The sequence below is a fragment of the Chiloscyllium punctatum genome, chromosome 1 (assembly GCF_047496795.1).
Source record: "Chiloscyllium punctatum isolate Juve2018m chromosome 1, sChiPun1.3, whole genome shotgun sequence".
NCBI classification, from domain to species: domain Eukaryota; kingdom Metazoa; phylum Chordata; class Chondrichthyes; order Orectolobiformes; family Hemiscylliidae; genus Chiloscyllium; species Chiloscyllium punctatum.
The window spans coordinates 109,213,148-109,236,121 of record NC_092739.1 but is presented as its reverse complement, the minus strand read 5'-3'; positions in this window follow the sequence as shown (position 1 = coordinate 109,236,121).

Sequence of the window (22,974 nt, the reverse complement as noted above, 5' to 3'; positions counted from 1 at the left end):
TTCGATTCCAGCTTCGGTTGACTGTCTGTGTGGAGTCTGCACATTCTCCCTGTGTCTGCGTGGGTTTCCTCCGGGTACTCCGATTTCCTCCAACAGTCCAAAGATATTTATGTCAGGTGGATTGGTCATGCTAACTTGCACATAGTGATGGTGCATTAGTCAGAGGGAAATGGGTTTGGGTGGGTTACTCTTCAGAGGATCAGTGTGGACTGGTTGGGCCATTGGGCCTATTTCGACACTGTAGGGAATTTAATCTAATCTAAATTGGCAAAAGGCCAATTTGACAGTATTAGGCAAAAACTTTCAAAAACTGATTAGAAGCAGACTTTCACAAGTAAAGGAACGGCTGGAAAATGGGGAGTCTTCAGAAATGAGTTAACGAGAGTCCAGAGAAAGAATATTCCTGTTAGAGTGAAAGGAAAGGCAGGTAGGTATAGGGAATGCTGGATGACTAAGGACATTGAGGGTTTGTTTAAGAAAAAGAGGGAACCATATTTCAGGTGTAGACAGGATAGATTGAATGAATCCTTGGAAAAGAATAAAGGTAGTAGGAGTATACTTAAGAAGGAAATCAGGAGGGCAAGAAGGGGACATGAGATAGCTTTGGCAAATAGAGTTAAGGAGAATCCAAAGGATTTTTACAAACACATGAAGGACAAAAGGGTAATGAGGGAGAGAATAGAGCCCCTCAAAGATCAGCAAGATGGGCTTGTGTGGAGCTGCAGGAGATGGGGGAGATACAAAATGAATATTTGGCATCAGTGTTTACTTTGAAAAAGGAAATGGAAGACAAAGGATGTAGGGAAATAGATGGTGACATCTTGAAAAATGCCCAAATTACAGAGGAGGAAGTGCTGGATGTCTTGAAATAAATCCCCAGGACCTGATCAGGTGTACATGAGAACTCTATGGGAAGCTGGTGAAGTGATTGCCGCTGACTGAGATATTTGTATCATCGATAGTCACAGGTGAGGTGCCGGAAGACTCAAGGTTGGCTAACATGGTGCCACTGTTTAAGAAAGGTGGTAAGGACAAGCCAGGGAACTATAGACCAGTGAGCCTGATGTCAGTGGTGGGCAATTTGTTGGAGGGAATCCTGTGGGACAGGATGTACATGTATTTGGAAAGGCAAGGACTGATTAGGGATAGTCAACATGGCTTTGTGCATGGGAAATCATGTCTCACAAACTTGATTGAGTTTTTTGAAGAAGTAACAAAGAGGAATGATGAGGGCAGAGCGGTAGATGTGATCTATATGGACTTCAGTAAGGCGTTTGACAAGGTTCCCCATGGGAAACCGGTGAGCAAGGTTAGATCTCATGGAATACAGGGAGAACTAACCATTTGGATACAGAACTGGCTCAAAGCTAGAAGACAGAGGGTGGTGGTGGAGGGCTGTTTTTCAGACTGGAGGCGTATAACCAGTGGAGTGTCACAAGGATCGGTGCTACTTTTCATATTTGTATAAATGTTTGCATAAAAGGTATAGTTAGTAAGTTTGCAGATGACACCAAAATTGGAGGTGTAGTGGACAGCGAAGAAGGTTATCTCGGATTACAACAGGATCTTGATCAGATGGGCCAATGAGCTGAGAAGTGGAAGATGGAGTTTAATTCAGATAAATGTGAGGTGCTTCATTTTGGGAAAGCAAACTTTAGCAGGACTTATACACTTAATGGTAAGTTCCTAGGGAGTGTTGTTGAAACAAAGAGACCTTGGAGTGCAGGTTCAGAGCTCCTTGAAAGTAGAGTCGCAGGTAGATAGGATAGTGAAGGTGGTGTTTGGTATGCTTTCCTTTATTGGTCAGAGTATTGAGTACAGGAGTTGGGAGGTCATGTTGTGGCTGTACAGGACATTGGTTAGGCCACTGTTGGAATATTGCATGTAATTCTGGTCTCCTTCCTATCGGAAGGATGTTGTGAACTTGAAAGAGTTCAGAAAAGATTTACAAGGATGTTGCCAGGGTTGAGGGAGGATTTGAGCTACAGGGAGAGGTTGAATAGGCTAGAGCTGTTTTTCTTGGAGCATCAGATGCTGAAGGGTGACCTTATAGAGCTTTATAAATTCATGAGAGGTGTGGATAGGATAAATAGACAAGGTATTTTCCCTGGGGTGGGGAGTCCAGAACTAGGTCGCATAGGTTTAGGGTGATAGGGAAAAGATATAAAAGAGACCTAAGGTGCAACTATTTCATGCAGAGGGTGGTACGTGTATGGAATGAGCTGCCAGAGGAAGTGGTGAAGGCTGGTACAATTGCATTTTTTAAAAGGCATCTGTATGGGGTATATGAATAAGAAGGGTTTGGAAGGATATGGGCCCGGTGCTGGAAGGTGAAACTAGATTGGGTAAGGACATCTGGTAGGCATGGACAAGCTGGACTGAAGGGTCTATTTCTGTGCTGTACATCTCTATGACTGCCTCGGTGTACAGAATATAGCTGTAAAATGTGACTTGTTGCTCTCAATGTTAAGAAATTCCTCACTTGACTTCTCCCCAAATTCCTTTCCATTGTCCACATTGTTCAGGGTCTGGGAAATTTCAACCGTTTATTCCTATCCCAGCCGGATGAATTGTTTGTGCTTCAGACAGGCGTTTATTAACAGCTGAAGCTGTCACATATCCCAAACCAGGCATGGCCAATACTACTTGTGGATGTCAAGGTCACCAAGGCCCTTAAACACAATGCCATAAAGTTAATGACATCTCACTCTCACACCTCACTGTTTATTGCTGCATCGGTTAGCTGACAGATGGTTTCTGCTCAAGGAGAAACACATACATCTCCTTCCTGATCGAACAAATGAAACAAGACAAGAGAGCACTGTGCTTTGCATGAACTGCAGAAGTCTTCAGTTCAGTGCTCCACAGTTCCAGCCATGACATCTGCTTATGCTTCTACTTCAAGCAGACAATGCATAAACTGGCTATTTAATTGATTCTCCTTTGTCCTAAATCCAATCTCTCATTCATTCGCTAATTCTTTTTGATTAAGAGACTGATCCCTACCCTATTCCCATGTCCATTTTGACCAGCCACTATGAGCTTTCCATCCCTGACTTCACTGAGGTGGAATCAGAAGGCGATGGGGTTTTGGGTCCACCACATCCCCTTGCCCAATAAAATGATTTTTTCGTCTGTTCACTTGCCACTTCAGAGAACACAAGATTAATTCTTTTGCTCCAAAGATGCTGTCTGATCTGCTGAAAATTTACAACGCTTCTGCTTTTTATTACAAATTTCCAGCAGCAGCAGGATTTCTCTTTTGTATTGTTTGATCAGGCTGTCTGTGCCCTGCAGTCTGTTTCTTTGTGCAATCAAATGTTCAGGTCACACTGTTCACGACACATATAACCAGAGGAGTTCTCATCCCTGAAGCTATTGAATCTGCAAATCTTCATGTACACTGGTCTGATTTCCAACTTCATCTCCAGTAATTCCTTTTTGTGTGAATTACAAAACCGATATAATTCTCTCGTCATGCTGTTTTCATTTCAGTGGGAGGCAGACATTATCTAATCGTTGCTGGGTTTTATCCCTTGAAGTAAAGAATTCTTCTGAAAATGGATTTAAAATCAATCATTTCATCAGCTTTAAAGACAAATAACAGAAATGCCTCAAGGGTGTGAGCAAGAAGTTCATTTCCATATCACAAAATCCTGGCTTATTTCAGTAGATCTTCAAAGGAGGAACTAAGGCCTTGAATTTATGCCTGTTTGAAACTGATTAAATTGCTTTAATTAATTTGTACCAGAAGGAAAAGATACTAAGTCTGTGTAAATGGGCATGGGTCTCATGTTGAAAACCAAAAGAATGAAACCCCCAAACAAGTCATTCAAAGATCATTGTACTCTTAAAAAGGACTCTGTGGAGCTCATGTGAACTGAGAACTCGTATGACCAATAGTGCAGCCCAGATACAAGTCCCAGGAACAGACTATAGAATGATAATTGGTCTCAGAAGGGACTGATTTCCTTTAAAGTGCTTATCTATTTGGCATATCCAAGAGCAGGGAAGGGGTGAAGAGTCTGTAAAATCAGGTGCCATGGCAGTCTCTGTTGCCTATCTGCTTGTGTTGGTACTTAACTAGTATTGGAGGAGATGTTGGGAATTCATGCATCTTTGGACCAATTGAGGCCAATATGTGGCCAATTCATGTAACTTAAGGGCTTCTTCTTACTGCAGCTGCTATTTTTCCATGTGCGCAATTGATACCTCCCCCAGAGTAGGTAGCTAATAGTGTGTTCCTCTGCACTGTCAAACACGGCCCACTCTACTACCATCGCTGGAGCCTGCTGCTCTGGTCACTGAGAAATCCTGGACTTAACTGAATATTCAGCTCCACTGTCACTCTTGGTGGGCACTGCCTATAATCCTTGGATTATAGTCATTATTACCGGTGACGTCTCCCAAGACAAGAAAACCCCTTGACATTTGACTGGCCAACAGCTCTCAGTGGCAGGACCTTCATTTCCTGGATCATCTGGGCAATTCGTTCTGAGTCAATTTGTGGACTGATAGCCGTAACTTGAGTGACAACCCAAAGAAGAGGTGGGTTCACATTGAGCTTCACAACCAGGTCAAATTACTGCATCCATAGAATGTTCTGGTAATTTTGCTCACAGAGTAAAGACAGAATACATTACCGAGCAGTTCTTCTTTTATCCAGGTGATCTCCCACAGTGAGTTCCATTAATGTGTCTTTACTTGTACAGTAAACCTGATCTGTCTGTTTAAATGGGTCCTAATCCTAAACTTAACCCTAACCCTAACATTAACCCAACCCAACCCTAATCCTATCGCAATGCAATTTTGGATGGGATCCATGACCAGCTCTATTCAAGCTGGTGTTTCTTCTTCTGAACTTGTGCTTTCAAGAACATATTGGACACACTGGTCACACAACCATCAAATAAACTGACATTAGCCCAGGACCATATCAATATCTTTTTTTTCAGTACTTTCAATGTCTGGTGAATGGTGAGAGATTAAATAGATCAGGTTTCTGCTAGCAGCAGTTCTTTATAAACAGCAAGAATTCTAAATTTTGGGTTCTTGGCATGCCACTGCAAAGGAAGATTCAACCCATCCTGCCTGCTCCAGGTTCTTTGAAAGAATTTGCCCAGTAAGTCACTCCTCATTATTTAAGGGTTGTTAATCACATGACATTGTATGACATTGAACTTTGGTCAGCTCCTCCCTCATAGCTCCATAGTTCCCCTTATTCAACTGAAATATTGTCAATTCTGATTCTACCCTCTCCCTTTCAAACTGCAGATTAAAGCTTATTGTATTGTGGTCACTGCCTCCTCATGGCTCCTTTACTACAAGTCCCGGAGCAGTGTGAGGGGATACCCTGAGTCCCGGAGCAGTGCGAGGGGATACCCGAGTCCCAGAGCAGTGTGAGGGGATACCCGAGTCCCAGAGCAGTGTGAGGGGATACCCGAGTCCCAGAGCAGTGTGAGGGGATACCCTGAGTCCCGGAGCAGTGTGAGGGGATACCCTGAGTCCCGGAGCAGTGTGAGGGGATACCCTGAGTCCCGGAGCAGTGTGAGGGGATACCCTGAGTCTCGGAGCAGTGTGAGGGGATACCCGAGTCCAGGAGCAGTGTGAGGGGATACCCGAGTCCAGGAGCAGTGTGAGGGGATACCCGAGTCCAGGAGCAGTGTGAGGGGATACCCGAGTCCCAGAGCAGTGTGAGGGGATACCCGAGTCCCGGAACAGTGTGAGGGGATACCCTGAGTCCCGGAGCAGTGTGAGGGGATACCCGAGTCCCGGAGCAGTGTGGTTGCAGGGTCACAAGGTGGAATATGAGGCGTTCCTCCTCCAGGCATGGGGTGGTGCCCATCGTGGACCTCCTCCACCGCCAAACCGTTACCACCCCATGCCTGGAGGAGGAACGCCTCATATTCGACCTTAGGACCCTGCAATCACATGGGATTAATGTGGATTTCAACAGCTTCCTCATTTCCCCTCCCCCACAGTATCCCAGTTCCAAGCCTCCAACTCAGCACCACCCTCCGGACCTGTCTATCGCTCCCCCCTCTGACCTATCACCTTCTCCCTCACCTTCATCCACCTATTACTTTCTGAGCCACCGTCCCACAAACCCCACCCCTCCTATTTATCTCTCAGCCTTGACCCATTTGCCTCATTCCTGATGAAGGGCTTATGCCCAAAATGTCGATTCTCCTGCTCCTCGAGTGCTGCCTGACCTGCTGTGCTTTTCCAGCACCACGCAATCAACCAAGAAGCTCGAATAAAATTGAAGTTAGTGGGCTAAGGGGAACAATCCCATTGACTGGATACAGAAAGCAAATGAATTTGTGTGAAAATAAAACTAAAATTTTACTTAGTCCAAGATTTTGAGTTAAAAACAATTTAAACCAATTTTTAAAATATGAAGAATAGAAAGTGGAAGAGATGTGATCTGATCAAGGTATACAAGGTAGTGAGAGGCATTGATAGAGTCAATAGCCAGAGACTTTTCCCCAGGGCAGGATTGACTGGCACGAGGACTCATAGTTTTAAGATGTTAGGAGAGAGGTATAGAGGGGCGTCAGAGGAAGGTTCTCTATGCAGAGAGTTGTGAATGCATGGAATATGTTGCCAGCGGTGGTGGTGGAAGCAGAGTCATTGGGGACATTTAAGTGACTGCTGGACATGCACACGGATAGCAGTGATTGAGGGGTGTGTAGGTTAGGTTATTTTATTTTCGATTAGGAATAATCTTCAGCACAACGTTGTGGGCCGGCGGGTCTGTTCTGTGCTGTACTTTTCTATGTTCTATATTCTAATACGCTGAGCTCCAACTGGGGTGGCAATGGTTGTTAAAGGTTGACAGTCTCAGCGCTAGCACATTGTTCTCAGCACAACAATTATTAACCGATTACTCAATGGACCTTCCTTGTTGATAGTGTCAGAAATGCAGGTGTTCAGTGATGATTACTGAGTGTTTGGTTCCATTGCAATCTCTCAGTTACTGAAGCCTTGACAACATTCAGCCTTTGACTGGTAAACGATGGTAACATTCACAACTTACAAGTGTTAACCAATGACCATTTCCAGAAAAACTAAATCCAATCAGCTCTCTCATTGATGCTCAACAGCATTAGCATTCCTGAATCACAGATTACCAACATCTTGGGGTCACCATAGTTCAGAACCTTAACTGTAACTACAACAAGAGGTCAGAGGTTGGGAATCTTACAGTGAGTGATTCACCTTCTGATTCCCAAATATTGTCTATCATTTACAAGGTACAACTCAGGAGCATGATGGAATACATTCCACGAGCTAGAATGGGTGAAGCTTCAAAAACATTCAAGTGGCTTAGCACATTGCAGAAAAAAAGAAGTCCACTTGATCAGCTCTTCATTCATCACCTTAAATATTCACTCTCTTCCCCACAAGTGGGCAATTATATGCAGCATCTACAAGATACTGGAGCATCTCACCAAGCTTCCTTTGACCAACTTAAAAATTCTACCATCTAGAAGCTCAAGAGCAGCAGATACACAGGAATACCACCACCTGCAAATGCCTTTCAACTCACATACCATGTTGATTTGGAAATATATCGCCCTCACTCCACTATTGCTAGACAAAAGCCTACATACAACATGTGGACTGCAGCAGTTCAAGAAGCCACTCACCAGTACTTCTCAGGGACAATTACTGGTCGGCAATAAATGCTGGCCTTGCTCGCTGCTGCTGCTTTCCACGAATGGATAAAGGAAACATTATTACATTGTAGGTTACAAAATAGGAAATGCACATCTCAACATAAAAGGTGATCATTTAGTTCATTTACAAATGTCAGTACAGGTCAGAATGTACAGCAAACTAGTCAAAACCTAAATGGAGTGAATGGAATGTCATTTAGTATTTTGGCATCATAGTTATAGAAGCAAGCCTGCACACACAACCTCTTTAAATGCTGGTGACTTGCAATATGTTTTTCAGTAATACCTGCTTCAGTGCTAATCATTTTGGGGGGAACCACTGAGAAAACATAAATAGATATTTCTGACATTTTTTGCTATATCTCTGCTAAAGTTACAATGAAAGATCAGAAGAATTTCTGTGAAAATCATGAGTTTCTGCTTATCTTTAAATATGTATGAACTTTGACTGTTTTCAACAGTTTCTTCATTCATGACCATCTCAGCAAACTTCATACTTCCTCCCATCATTTAACCACTTGTCAAATTCTCATCAAAATCTAATTATCACTATATATCTCTTCGCCCCACCATTATCACTTGCCTGACCAAAACCAAAAAAAAAGCTGGTATTTTTCTAAAAGGAAACAAAGAATTGTGAATGCTGGAAATCTGAAACAAAAATACAAATTGATGGAGAAATTCAGCAGATCTATCAGTGTCTATGGAGGAAAAACAATGTTAACTTTTCAAGTCCAGTCTTCAGAACTGAAGAAGGGTCATTGAACTTGGAAGGTTAACTCTGTTTCCTTTCTACAGATGTTCCAGACCTGCTGAATTTTGCCATCAATTTCTGTTTTCATTTCAAACTGCCTTTTGCTGTTGCGTTCAGCCTAATAAAGACTGTTTTTGTGCTGAATCCTTTGTTATTTTGGCTAAGACTGAATTGCTTTGGATTTTTTGAAGGGATTTTCACTGTGGAACCGAGTGAGATTACTCATCTGTTTTTATCAAATTTGTCGCAATTGCTATCCTGCCCCTATGGAATGTATCACACCCAATTTCTGCTCCAGCTTACACATAGTGCCATTCCCAGAACAAGTCACCACTCAACAGGAATCTGCTGAAACATCAGGAACCCTTGGATCCACACCACCTTTGCAAGTTTACAATGTACCTGGATGAGTACTGGTGTTCCAAAGCTGCCCTGTTCAGTCAAAGATGGATTGTGACTACATCAGAGACAGGGACCATGATACTCCAACCCGTGGGACTTGTAGATCCTGGTAAGTGGCATGGGGACTATCATAGGAAGCTGTGGCATTGGGCTTTGCCTGCCTGATCTGATGTCATCACCCAGTTTAGTGCCAGAGTATGGAGGAGCATCTACTAATACAGAAAGAAAGTCAATTGCCTTCCCTGCTCGGGGGGTGTTGTAGACATAAAGAGTGAGGATGCCCCACCTTGTGAGGACCTCACAGCAACCGCTCTTCAGTTGTAAGAGGAAGAAATGCCCCAGGCAGCTTGCAGTTGGAGGACTGCTAGAGACCAGCAGCTGCTCAGCTCCAGGTAGGAGAAAATCCTGTGGTATTGGGGACCAGTGATTCATCCGCATGTGCAGGAAGGAACAGGAGCGCAAGACTGAGGGCAGCATGGTGGCTCAGTGATTAGCGCTGCTACCTCACAGCACCAGGGACCCGACTTCAATTCCTGCCTTGGGTCACTGTCTGTGTGGAGTTTACACATTCTCCCCATGTCTGTATGGAATTCCTCCAGGTACTCTGGTTTCCTCCCACAGTCCAAAGATGTGCCAATTCAGTGAATTGGCCATGCTAAGTTGCCCATAGTGTTCAGGGATGTGTAGGTTAGGTGCGTTAGTCAGGATAAATGTAGAATAGTAAGGGAATGGATCTGGACTTGTTGGGCTGAAGGGCCTGTTTCTACACTGTAGGGATTCTATGTAAGACAAATTTCTGGGACTCAGTGGCTCTCATTGTCTAGAAGTTGCAGCGAGTCCTGTGACAGCCTGTCTGCCTCCATGGTCAGGGTTGGCATGTGCCATGCAGAACCAAGCCCAGTGTCTTCAGGTTCTGCTGGAGACCCGCCCACTGATCCTTGAGACTGAAGTTAGGGTGGTATGGAGGTGAGAATCCTTGACATCCGTCTGGGTGCCCACTCCTCACAAGGAGAAAGGTCAGTGCCAGGAGGCACTCAGCTAAAGGAGGAAACACATACAGGCCTCTGTGCACTTGCCATTCAGGCACTGTTGAAGTGACTGGGCCATCCATTTCCACCTTGCCTGTCTCCCTTTAACCCATTGACGTTTGTACTAGGCAGAGTTAACTTGCATCTGGCCTCAGCCTATATGACCAGTCTCAACCCAAGTGGTTCTGGGAGCAACTGGTTTCACAGGCTCCCTCCACCATAGCTATGGAACCAAGGAATTTGCTGAGGCATGGAGAGAGGGAGAGAAAGGAGTAAATTTATTGAAGGTATGTTAGTGGCACACATGAAAAAGGTTTGAAAATCACTGGAGTAGTCACTATTTGTGTAAGTGATCATGGTATTAATATTCATGTGCTGAGACTCTCTCTCTGAGGAGGTGTAAAACACAGCATCCAGCTGCATTCCGTAGCCATAAACAGGACTCTATTGATGCACTGAGAGCCGATTGCACCATCTGGAAGCAAGGTACACATGGTATTGGGTCATAGTGAGCTCTTTGGAGTAGGCAGCCTGTGTGCTGTATAGACTATGGATCCCTTTAAAGGCCATATGATCAATGTTTGTTGCAATTCCTTACCTCATGTTAAGTTATTCACTCTGAGCATGCTCACAGCCACTTTCTTCACTGTTACATTTTTGATTTCTGGTACTATGGAAGGTGACAGTGAGCGCTTCTTGGTTTCCAACTACTAGCCTCAGCCTTAATGTACAGATGATTCCACAAACACTTATATCCCCTTTCTTGTAGCTCATTGCATTAACTGCAGAGGATCCACACTTCTCCAAGTTCCCACCCAACCCATCAATATTCACCTACACCCATCTATGTTTCCTGCTCAGGCGCTGGCAATATGAGGTGACCATACCTGATGTGTTTATTCACTGCACGCCACCCCATCAACCACCGCACCACTTTACCATTCCTCCTGACCCTGTCACTAGATGCTCCCACATTATCCTCTTTCAAGCCATCTTTTTTGTATCTCCTCATGGTGGATCAGTGGTAAGCACTGCTGCCTCACAGCACCAAGGGCCTGGGTTCGATTCTAGCCTTGGCGGCTGTCTGTGTGGAATTTTCACACTCTCCCTGTGCCTGCGTGGGTTTCATTGGGTGCTCTGGTTTCCTCCCACAGTCCAAAGATGTATAGGTTAGGTGGATTGGCCATGCTAAATTGCCCATAGTGTTTGAGGTGTGGAGGTTAGGTGGATGAGTCACGGAAAATGTAGGGTTACAGGCATGAGGTGCTTTTCAGATGGTTGGTGTGGAACTGATGGGCCAAATGGCTGGCTCCCACACTGTAGGGATCCTTGATTATAATTTTGCTGATCTCCCTTCACAATTGTACTGTGCCCTTGACCACAGTCTACAGCCCCTGGGTTCCAAAGACTACTTACTGGTGCTCAATTCTCCACCAATGGCCAGGTCTGACATATTGGTGAAAGTGTGGACTGCAGATGCTGGAGATTAGAGTCGAGAGGGTGGTACTGAAAAAGCACAACAGGTCAGGCAGCATCCAAGGAGCAGGAGAATTGACATGTTGGAAAAAAACCCATATGCACTTGTGAAGAGTCATCCAACTTCTCACATTAACTCCCCACAGATGCTGCCAAATCTGCTGAGTTTTGCCAGCAATTTCTACTTTTTGTTTCAGATCTTCATCATCCACAGTTCTTTGCTTTATGTCTTGTTTTAGTTTAGGGTAACGGTCCTATATATTTGTTAGCAACCCACCCAGATGTCAGAAATCAATGCAAATCATAATTTTGTAAACGCACTGTCTTCCTCCAGGGAGATTTTCATACTTCATTGCTGAAGGTCCCTCTTCTGAAAGATCTCCAACAGCATTCCTGGAGTGTGTGAACACTGCTCACCTTCCAGTGGGTTAATCTGATTTTTCAAGACTGTGTTCCAACATTCAGTCAATAGTAAAACCTTCAGGTCCTTCTTGGCTGGGCTTCGCTCAGTAAGTGGGGCCAGCTCACAGAAATACTCTGCTGACTGGAACTTCTTCCTTGCTTCTTCCCCCAGTGGTCACCTCCCAGTGGTCTCTGCTTCTCTGTGTAACCATTCCCTTCTTCTGTGGTCATGGATATCTTTCTTTCCCTTCCATGATTCCTGGTTACTTAACTGTAACCTCTCCTTCTCCTTCACTTTCTGTAGAGTTTGTACTGGATCCTGTGACTGCTGGTTTTTGCACCATAACAGTGCACTCCAGGTGACCCAGGTAACAAAGCTCTTTAATTGTTTAAAGAGGGAACATGAGTTGAAACTTGAAGCCAGCAATGGATCATAGTTCTTGGTTATTAATTGAGAACTCCAAGTCAGAAAATTCAATAAGTTGGTTTCATAACAAATACCATTGTTAGCTTTCTTAAATAGCCACAGATGATACATTCTTCTCATTGTATCTTTCTTTATCATTGGTAAATACCATTATTGAGAATGCTTTTTGAGTATCTTACTTTTCAACCTATCTTCAAATTTTCACTTCAGCTAGTTTCTGTCTTCTTACCCTTGTGATTGCTTTTACTTAAATATAAGATAGATCAGACAATAGTTCCTTGCCGATGAGCTGAATGTGAAATTATTCCATGGTGTAATCACTCTTATCTGGAGAATTATTTACAATAATATCATTAATTAACTCTGTCTCAAATATAAAATATCCTGCCTCCTGGTATTTCCAAACTATTTTGTTCTGAGAAATGATATGAAAGGCATTCTATGAAATTCTCTCCAGTCTACTTTTGGCTAAATTTAATCCAATTAATATGAAGATTAAAATGTGCCTTAATTACTGAAATGTCTTTACTGCAAGGTCTATTATTTCTTGATACGTGCTCTCCTACCAAAGTATTCAGGTAAGTTTCAATTATTGATTAGTTTTATTTCATTAAGCAAGTGATGAATTTAATTTCATTCTGTTTAATAGGGTGGGGTTAGTTGCAAAATATTTTCTAAAATGAAGAAAGCCATATGACCATGAGTTTATAGATTTATTACTGTTTTGTATTTCAGGCTATTACAAACTCAGGCTAACACATGAGAATGCATTGAATTTGAAGGCTTTTACTCAACGGCATAGTTATATTTTAAAAATTTAGTTTTGTAACATAAAGTATGTCAAAAGCATATGGCTTCGTACATATAAATGAGTCTTTATATATGTATGTTTATTTAACTTTGGGTTAGGTTCTGGTGTGAGTTTTGCAATCTTCTTTGACTCTTTTTAGATTTATCCTTTGGGACACATGGGATGGTGACTAAACTTTGGTGACACATACATTGTCCATTTGTGTACATCACTTTGCTAAAGATATATGGGGATAGTAAGCTAAGAGGGGCAAGCTGTTACAAGAGGGATAGTCTGAAAAACTGATTTGCTTATGAAAGAATGAATCAGGAGATGGTAGGGAGTGATGGAACTAACTAACATGACCATTACTCTAAAATAAACCAACCAGAAATTGTACAAACTTTACCTTGAAACTGCAAGATTGACTATGAAATGTTCATGGAGAAAGTGAGGACTGCAGATACTGGAGATCAGAGCTGAAAATGTGTTGCTGGAAAAGCGCAGCAGGTCAAGCAGCATCCAAGGAGCAGGAGAATCGACATTTTGGGCATCAGCCCTTCATTTCCTGAAGAAGGGCTGATGCCTGAAACGTTGATTCTCCTGTTCTTTGGTTGCTGCCTGACCTGCTGCGCTTTTCCAGCAACACATTTTCAGCTATGAAATGTTCATGGACCATTTAAGGCATTGTTCATGAAAAACCATCATTGTTAGGACAGTGCAGAGGGAGACAATTTGGATTAACTATACATAGTTCACTCAGTACACATTCTAAACCATTTTGAGCTCCAGGGAAGGGAATGGGACGCTGGTTAACGTTTTGACTATTAAACCTTTGATAATGGACAGACTGAGTATTAAGCCTTTACACAAGCTGGTCTTTTCCTTTATATCACTTGTTTCTAATCCTTTACCATTGCTTGGTTAGGAATTCCATCCTTAACATAATCACTTTCACACCTTGCACAACTATTGAAGATCCCAAAACATTTTTGAGTGATGAAAAGCCATTATATTTTGTAAGCATATTAAGTGGAAGAGGATAATCAGGGGAAAAAAGTAGGACTATTTGGGGACCAAGGGGCAACCTGTATGTGGAGCTAGAGGATGTTGGTAGGGTTTTACATGAGTACTTCACATCTGTATTCACTTGGGAGAAGAAGGATGTAGGTGCAGAATTCAGGAAAATATACTGTGAGATTCTTGAGCAGATAGTCAAAAGGAGTGATTAGTACTGAAGGTTTTGGCTGGCTGAAAAATAGACAACCCCTAGGTCTGGGTGAGTTGTCTTGCTGACTACTGTGGGAGATGAAGAAGGAAATTACAGGGGCTCTGGTCCAAAACTTTAATTCTTCACCCACCACAGAGGAGGTATAACCTCTTGACCTTGCAAATCTCCCACTCTACAACTACCATCAAGTGGTCAACTCTGCTTCAATGAATTGTGTGAGAGAGCAGGCCAGGAACAGCATCGGAAAAATCTAAAAACTGGGGTGTCAACTTGAAGCTACAACTCAGAACTATGTACTGAAGGACAGGAAGAGTGACAGAGATAAACCAAGAAATTACAGACCAGTAAATTGCACATCAGTAGTAGGGAAACTATAGGAGAGATTTTTGAAGGAGAGTATTAATTGCCACTGGGAGAATCAAGGTTTGATTAAGAATAGTTAACATGGCTTTATCAGAGAGAAGTCATGCCTAACAAATTTGATTGAATTTTTTGAGGAGTTTTTCAGCTATGTATATAGAGGTAATGCAGTTGATGCAGTTTGTATGCATTTCAGTGAAGCCTTTGACAAAGTCCCACATGGGAGAATGATAAAGAAGGTAAAAGTATAAGGGGATTCAGGGTAACTTGGTAAGTTGGATCCAACATTGGCTTAGTGGTAGGAGACAGAGGATGATGGTGAAAGACTGTTTGTGCCACTGGACTCCAATGTCCAATGGAATACCACAGGAATCCCTTATTGTTTACAATCGGTGAGAAAAAGCTGGAATGAGTTTGGAGTAGATACGAAGATTGGACAGGTGGTTAAAAAGTAACGTGGAAGGTCTTAAAAAGGTATAGGTGGATTGGTCAGATGGGCTGCTCAATGGCAGATGGGATTTAACACTGCAAGTGTGAAATGATGCACTTTAGAAGAAGTAACAAAACAGGGCAGAATTCAATGAATGGCAGGACACTAGAAAGGTCATAGATTAGATTACTTACAGTGTGGAAACAGGCCCTTCGGCCCAACAAGTCCACACTGCCCCGCCGAAGCGCAACCCACCCATACCCCTACATCTACCCCTTACCTAACATTACAGGCAATTTAGCATGGCCAATTCACCTGACCTGCACATCTTTGGACTGTGGGAGGAAACCGGAGCACCCGGAGGAAACCCACGCAGACACGGGGAGAACGTGCAAACTCCACACAGTCAGTCGCCTGAGGCAGGAATTAAACCCAGGTCTCTGGCGCTGTGAGGCAGCAGTGCTAACCACTGTGCCACCGTGCCGTCATAGGAACAGAGGGAAGTTGGAATGATTATCTATAATTGCCTAAACATGGCAGAACAAGTTAATAGGTAAGTAATTTGGCACTTGTTTCTATCAGTTGTGACATAGATTATAAGGTCATGAAATTGAGCTCTTGTAGTGCAGTGGTATTGTCCCTGACTTTGAATCAGGAGACCTATGTTCAAGTCCCACTTGTTTCAGAGTTATGTAATAGCATCGCTGAACAGGTTGATTAGAAGATATCTAAGAGCAGGATATCTTCTATATTGGGGCTGTTTAGAGCTTTTCTTCGGGCACAGCTGAGGGCTGTGTGCAATTCGGGTCACCACAATACGGGAAGGATGTGATTGCAGAGATGGGCCAGAATGGAGCGTTTTAACCACGAGTAGATAAGACCATGTTGTTTTCTTCAGACCATGGAAGGCTGAGGATGTCTTGACTGAGAGGGACATGGACTGGATGGATAGGATACAGCTGTTTTCCTAAGTTGGAGGGTCAATAATGAAGGTGCATAATTTTAAGGTGAAGCAAGGAGGTTCAAGGACCACGTTTTTCATCTTGAGGGTGGTGGGAATTTGGAAGGTACTGCCTGAGAGGGCAATAGAGGCAGGTGTAGATACATAGATGAGTACTTGAATTGTTATAAAATTCCAGCCTATTGGCCACAAGCTGGAAAGTGGGATTAGATAGGTGATTTTTTTTTTAAGTCGATGCAATATAAATGGGCCAAAGGGCATCTTCTGTACTGTACTTCATGACCCACGTACTTTTGAACTGTGATTACTATTGTCATGTATAAAATATGGCAGCTAACCTATCCATGAAAGTATTGCTAAGAATGACCACTGCACAGCCTTGTGGAGATAAAGCTCCATCCTCATACTGTGATACCTTTTATCATATTGTGTGGCATTATCACTTTGCTGAGTGGGACAGTTTTTAAATAAATCCAGCAACTCAAAACTGGCCATTCATAAAGTTCTGTGGGCCATCAGCAACAGCAGAATTGTACTGAATCACAGCCTGTAAGTTCCTGGCCTAGCAAATCCTCCATTCTACCACTACCACCAGGGGGCCAACTCTGCTTCAATGAATTGTATGTGACAGCAGGCCAGGAGCAGCATCAGAAAAACCTCAAAAATAGGGTGTCAACTTGAATCTACAACTCAGAACAGTGTAAATGCCAGGCAGTGTTAGTGGCAGACAGATCTAAGCGACCCTACAAATAATGGTACGGGTCTCATCTCTGTAAATCTATGTGTAAATGCTTCTGGGTAATCAAACAAGTCACTATAGGATGAGGCTCCACAAATATTCCATCCTCAATGACGGGGAACCCCAGCAGCACAAAAATCAAGTGTGAATTATTTGCAAGTATTTTCAAACAGAAGTCTCAAGTGAATGATCCACCTTCATCACTTCATCACAGATGTCTGTCTTCCTCTAGTCCCCAGCATCACAGATGTCTGTCTTCAGCCAATGCAATTCACAGCATGTGATATTAAAGGAACAGCTGAAGGCATAGGATACTGCAAAGGCTATGGGTCCTGATAACATTCCAGCAAAATTATTGAAGAGGTATTCCAGAATTGGCTTCCCTCTGAACCAAGCTGTCCAAGTACACTGACATCTACCCAGCCATTGCGCAAAATCACCCAAGTATGTGCTGTGCTCAAAAAGGTCAGACATATCCAATCTGGCCAGTCACCACCTCATCATCAGTATTATCTCAATCCTCAGTAAAGTGATGTAAGTTGTCATCAACAGTGTTATCAAGCAGCACCGCTATCAAGTGGGGAAATTTCTTCACTGGTTGTAGTTGTGCCTAGTAAAATGCAAGATGGTTGTGATTGTTGGATGTTAATCTTTTCAGCCACAACACATCATGGCAGGAGTTCATCAAGGTAATGTTATAGGGCCAATTATCTTCCTTGAGGTCACATTTCATTTGATCTTCTCACCTCTTCTTCATGCCAACTCTAAGACAATCCATTACCAACTCCATATCTTCACTCAACTTTGCTTGTCTCATCTCATCAGCTGCTGAAGCTCACATTCACGTCTTTGTTGGATCTAGACTTGTTTATTCTGATGCACTCCTAGCTGGACTCCTAGATTCTACCATCTGCTTGTTTGAGATAATCCAAAACTATAGTGTCCATTTCTTATTACAAAGCAAGACGTCTTCCTCTATCATGCTTCATTTTACAACCTTCATTTGCTCTTGGTCAAGCAGCATTTTGATTTTAATCCTTTCCTCCTAATTTTCCAATCTTTCTTCGGCTTTGTCCTTCTCTATCTCTGAAATCGCCTCCAGTCCATAACTCTCTGACATAAATATGCTCCATTAAGTCTGGTCTTTGTATGCATTTCCAAATTTAACTGCTCTACCATCAAAGAGTGTGCCGTGGGTTGCTAAGGTCTGGAATTCCCTCCATACACATTTAATCCCTTGACATCATTTATCGTGTTTTAAAACTCTTCTTAAAACCTACCTCTTTTGACCAAGCTATTGGTCATTTGATCTAATATCCCCTTACTTGGCTTGGTGTAATGTTGTGTCTCAGAATGCTTTTAAGAAGTACCTTGTGGCTCAACGTTATCTTACAGAAATATCAGTTGGGAAGAACAATAAATATTCATTGGCTCATGTTTCCTTCTTAAACAATTAACTGCTTTGCTTTTGTGCATTTACTATCCTCCTTCAAGAAGAAATTCTCATATGTTTTTCTTTGCACTCATGCAACTTCTTTCCTTATAGATGTAGGCCAATTCTTTTCCAGAGGACAGTCATCTAGAATAAACGAGAGCTAGAAGATACATTGCTCTCTAGTGATGTCACCCACCCTGGACTTGCCCTCGAATGTTACAACGTAAGTCACTTACAGTTAAAGAGGTGCTCATGGCAATTTACTAAAGCTCCTTCAGTCGAAAATGTCTGCTTTAGTAAGAAACAATTTTTTAGCAAGCTCATTTTCCTCGGCCAGAGTGTAACAATGTTCAGTAACATTACCATACAAACAACATGCAACCTATCCTTGAAATACATCTTTATTACTTTTTGGGCAATCCACTATTGTAGCCCAAGGTTACATGAATAATAACAGCAATTGGCCTGGAAAAAATGCACAAGTAAATACCTAATCGTTGTAACAATAGTTTTATATGTAATAATGTTCCCTGCAGTCATTCTGCCAAAGCAATATCTTACTTATAATGCTCACAACTGCATAATTAATTAGTGTTGTGCAGTATGGAAAATCAGGCCTTATTGCAAAAACTTCACATTATGCATGGTCTCTCGCTCCTCATACAAGATCTCAGTTATTGACTGAAGCTAGAGAGTTATGAATTCTTTGATAAATGTTCTGTTTTTGTATTCTCCAAATTATGTTATATTGTTTATACGCGTGCAAAATTTTATTTGTGCAATGTTTTATTGTTTCACTGCTTTGAACAAAGAACAGAGAACAGAACAGCGCATGTACAGTGCACCAAGCCTGCACTAATACATGAAGCCCTTCTGAACCTTTGCCTCTATGCAGTCCGCACCCCGTTATCCCTGCCCATTAATATACCTGTCAAGTTGCCTCTTAAATGTTGCTATTGTATCTGCTTCTACCACCTCCTCCAGCAGCACAGTCCAGGCACTCACCACCCTCTGTGTAAAAAAACTTGTCTTCACATATCCTTTAAAATTTCTCCTTTTTACCTTTAACCCATAGTGATTGACATTTCTACCCTGGGAAAAAAGACTATGACTATCCATTTTATCCATGCCTCTCATTTTGTAAACTTCTATCAGGTAACACTTCAGCCTGTGATGTTCAAGTGGACACAAACTAAATTTGTCCAATATCTCCTCATAGCTAATACCCTCCAAACCAGGCAACATCCTGGCAAATCATTTCTGTACCCACTCCAAAGTCTCCATATCCTGATAGGGTGGTGACCACCACTTCAAACGATATTCCAAATGTGACCAAACCAAAGTTCTATACAGGTACAGCATGATTTGTTAAATTTTACACACAATGTCACAACTGAGGAAGGCCTTCATGCCACATGCCTTCTTTGCCACCTATTCCCTTATTAAAAACTATTCATGGAATGAGGGTGTCGTTGGTTGTGCCAGCATTTATTACTCATCCCACATGGCAGATAAGAGTCAACCACAGCGCTGTTGGTCTGGAGTGATATGTAGGCCAGACCAGGGTAAGGATGGTAGTTTCCTTCCCTAAAGGACATTAGTGAGCCAGATGGGATTTTTCAACAATTGACATTGGATTCATGGTCATCATTAGACTGTTGCTTCCACATTTTTATTCCGTTCACATTCCATGACAGGATTTGAGTCTGGGTCCCCAGAACATTACCTGGATTTCTAGAATTAACAGTCCAACAATAATACCTCTCAGCCATCGCCACCCCACAACTTCTGTTGCCACATTCAAATAAACATAAAAAATCCGGTTCTCATGAACTGGCATGAACATGGCATGAAATTTCTGCACATTTCTAAATGCCAACTTGCAACCATCACAATTCTTTGCCTCTTTATTCCTGCATATTTTGTTGTGGATAACTAGACACATTTTCCTCTCTAAGGGGAGCACCAAATACTCTCCAACTCTAGAGGAGGAAAAATGTGTCCAGTTGCAAAAACATACGGTGAAATAATAATTTGATTCTGCTTTATTTAGACAATGTGTAAGGTAGATTCAGTGGAGGATCTTATCTAAAATGGTTTACCTCTTTTCTCCCCTGGGACACCTATGTAAATGGTTGCATTGTGTATTAGCACCGTGTTCTATTTTTCACAATAATTACAAAGGTAATTGCTTTTCCCAGACTAAAGCTCAAAACAAACAGCCTATCAACATGAATTTAGTGTTGATTGCCTCCTCATTAACTATTTGCCAAAGCAAATTTTCAATTAATAACAGAGTTCAAATGATAAGTTACAAGAGACAGTAAGAATTTTAACCTCATACTGGTATGTGATCCAGGGAAAATACTGATAAGAAAGTTGCGGGGTCAGATTTAATCAGCCCATGGAATGGCAGGAATCAGAGCCGGTGGGGAATACTTAGTCATTAGAGGGGCCTCATTCAATATCCAAGCAGCACCAAGACCTTGCCAAATTAAGTGGGAGAGCAAAGGGATGATGCAGAGTGCCTGCCCGCCAGTGGTGGGATGCCAGATCAGCTCATCAATGAGCTATTTGGCAACAGTTAGCACTGAGCCCGTTCCATTTTATTGATGGATCAGGATTACATATTGGCCATGTAGCTTTCCTTCATTCTGAGAAGACAGCTTGATTTGCTAGGTAAAAACAATGACTGCAGAAGCTGGAAACCAGATTTTGGATTATTGGTGCTGAAAGAGCACAGCAGTTCAGGCAGCATCCGAGGAGCAACAAAATCGACGTTTCGGGCAAAAGCCCTTCATCAGGAATAAACGCAGAGAGCCTGCAGCATGGAGAGATAAGCTAGAGGAGGGTGGGGGTGGGAGAAAGTAGCATAGAGTACAATGGGTGAGTGGGGGAGGGGATGAAGGTGATAGGTCAGGGAGGAGGGTGGAGTGGATAGGTGGAAAAGAAGATAGGCAGGTAGGACAAGTCATGGGGACAGTGCTGAGCTGGAAGTTTGGAACTAGGGTGAGGTCGGGGAAGGGGAAATGAGGAAACTGTTGAAGTCCACATTAATGTCCTGAGGTTGAAGTGTTCCGAGGCGGAAGATGAGGCGTTCTTCCTCCAGGCGTCTGGTGGTGAGGGAGCGGCGGTGAAGGAGGCCCAGGACCTCCATGTCCTCGGCAGAGTGGGAGGGGGAGTTGAAATGTTGGGCCACGGGGTGGTGTGGTTGATTGGTGTGGGTGTCCCGGAGATGTTCCCTAAAGCGCTTTGTTAGGAGGTGTCCAGTCTCCCCAATGTAGAGGAGACCGCATCGGGAGCAACGGATACAATAAATGACATTAGTGGATTTGCAGATAAAACTTTGATGGATGTGGAAGGCTCCTTTAGGGCCTTAGATAGAGGGGAGGGAGGAGGTGTGGGCGCAGGTTTTACAGTTCCTGCGGTGGCAGGGGAAGGTGCCAGGATGGGAGGGTGGGTTGTAGGGGGGTGTGGACCTGACCAGTTAGTCACGGAGGGAACGGTCTTTGCGGAAGGTGGAAAGGGGTGGGGAGGGAAATATATCCCTGGTGGTGGGGTCTTTTTGGAGGTGGCAGAAATGTCGGCGGATGATTTGGTTTATGTGAAGGTTGGTAGGGTGGAAGGTGAGCACCGGGGTGTTCTGTCCTTGTTATGGTTGGAGGGGTGGGGTCTGAGGGCGGAGGTGCGGGTTGTGGACGAGATGCGTTGGAGGGCATCTTTAACCACATGGGAAGGGAAATTGCGGTCTCTAAAAAAGGAGGCCATCTGGTGTATTCTGTGGTGGAACTGGTCCTCCTGGGAGCAGATACGGCGGAGGCGGAGGATTTGGGAATACAGGAAGGCATTTTTGCAAGAGGTAGGATGGGAAGAGGCGTAATCCAGGTAGCTGTGGGAGTTGGTGGATTTGTAAAAAATGTCAGTGTCAAGTCGGTCATCATTAATGGAGATGGAGAGGTCCAGGAAGGGGAGGGAAGTGTCAGAGATGGTCCAAGGAAGGAGGGAGGGAGCAAGGAGGGAGTGAGGAGAGAGTGAGTGACGAGGGATCCAGGGAGGATGGAAGGAGGGAGGATTGAGAAAATGAGGAGGGAGGGAGGGAGTGAAGAGGGAGGGAGGGCTGTGATGGAGAGAGGGAGGGAGGGAGGGAGTGGGGAGGAAAGGAAGGTGCGAGGGAGGGAAGGAAGGAAGGAGCAAGGGAAGGAAAGAGGAGGAAAGGGACCGAAGGAAGGAGGAAGGGAAGGAGGGCAGGTGGGGATAGGGAGGGTAGAAAGGAGGTCTCATGGGGGGGGGGCATTTCTTGTGACTTTCATCTGATAGCCTCTATCCTGTTGTCACTCACCTTTGCCCTGATATTTCTCCCCAGCCGTGAGCCTCACATGGGTGTGTTGGCACCGGCTGCTGTACTCCCTCTTGTACTGGCAGCATGAGGAGCTACAGGACTCTGATTGACTGGCACTCCTGGACAGTGCAGCATCTGCTACTGAGGTCTCATCATGGGGCCACTCAATTACCTTCTGCTCCATTCTCCCCTCCAACCTATCTCCATCATCTCCCACCTGCATCTACCTATGGCCTACCCAATTACCTCACCCCCTACTCCCACCCTCCTATTTATCTCTTAGCCCCCTTCTCATCCCCCATATTCCTGATGAAGAGCTTATGATCCACAGATGCTGCCTGATCGGCTGTGCTTTTCCAGTGCTGCACTTCTCCATTCTGATCTCCAGCATCTGCAGTCCTCGCTTTCTCTGAATTCACTCAACCCTCAGAGAAATGACTAGTATCCTTGGAGTCCCCTGTTGGATATAAAAACAAAGAAAATGTATGAAATAGGAACAGGAGGAAGACATTCAGTGC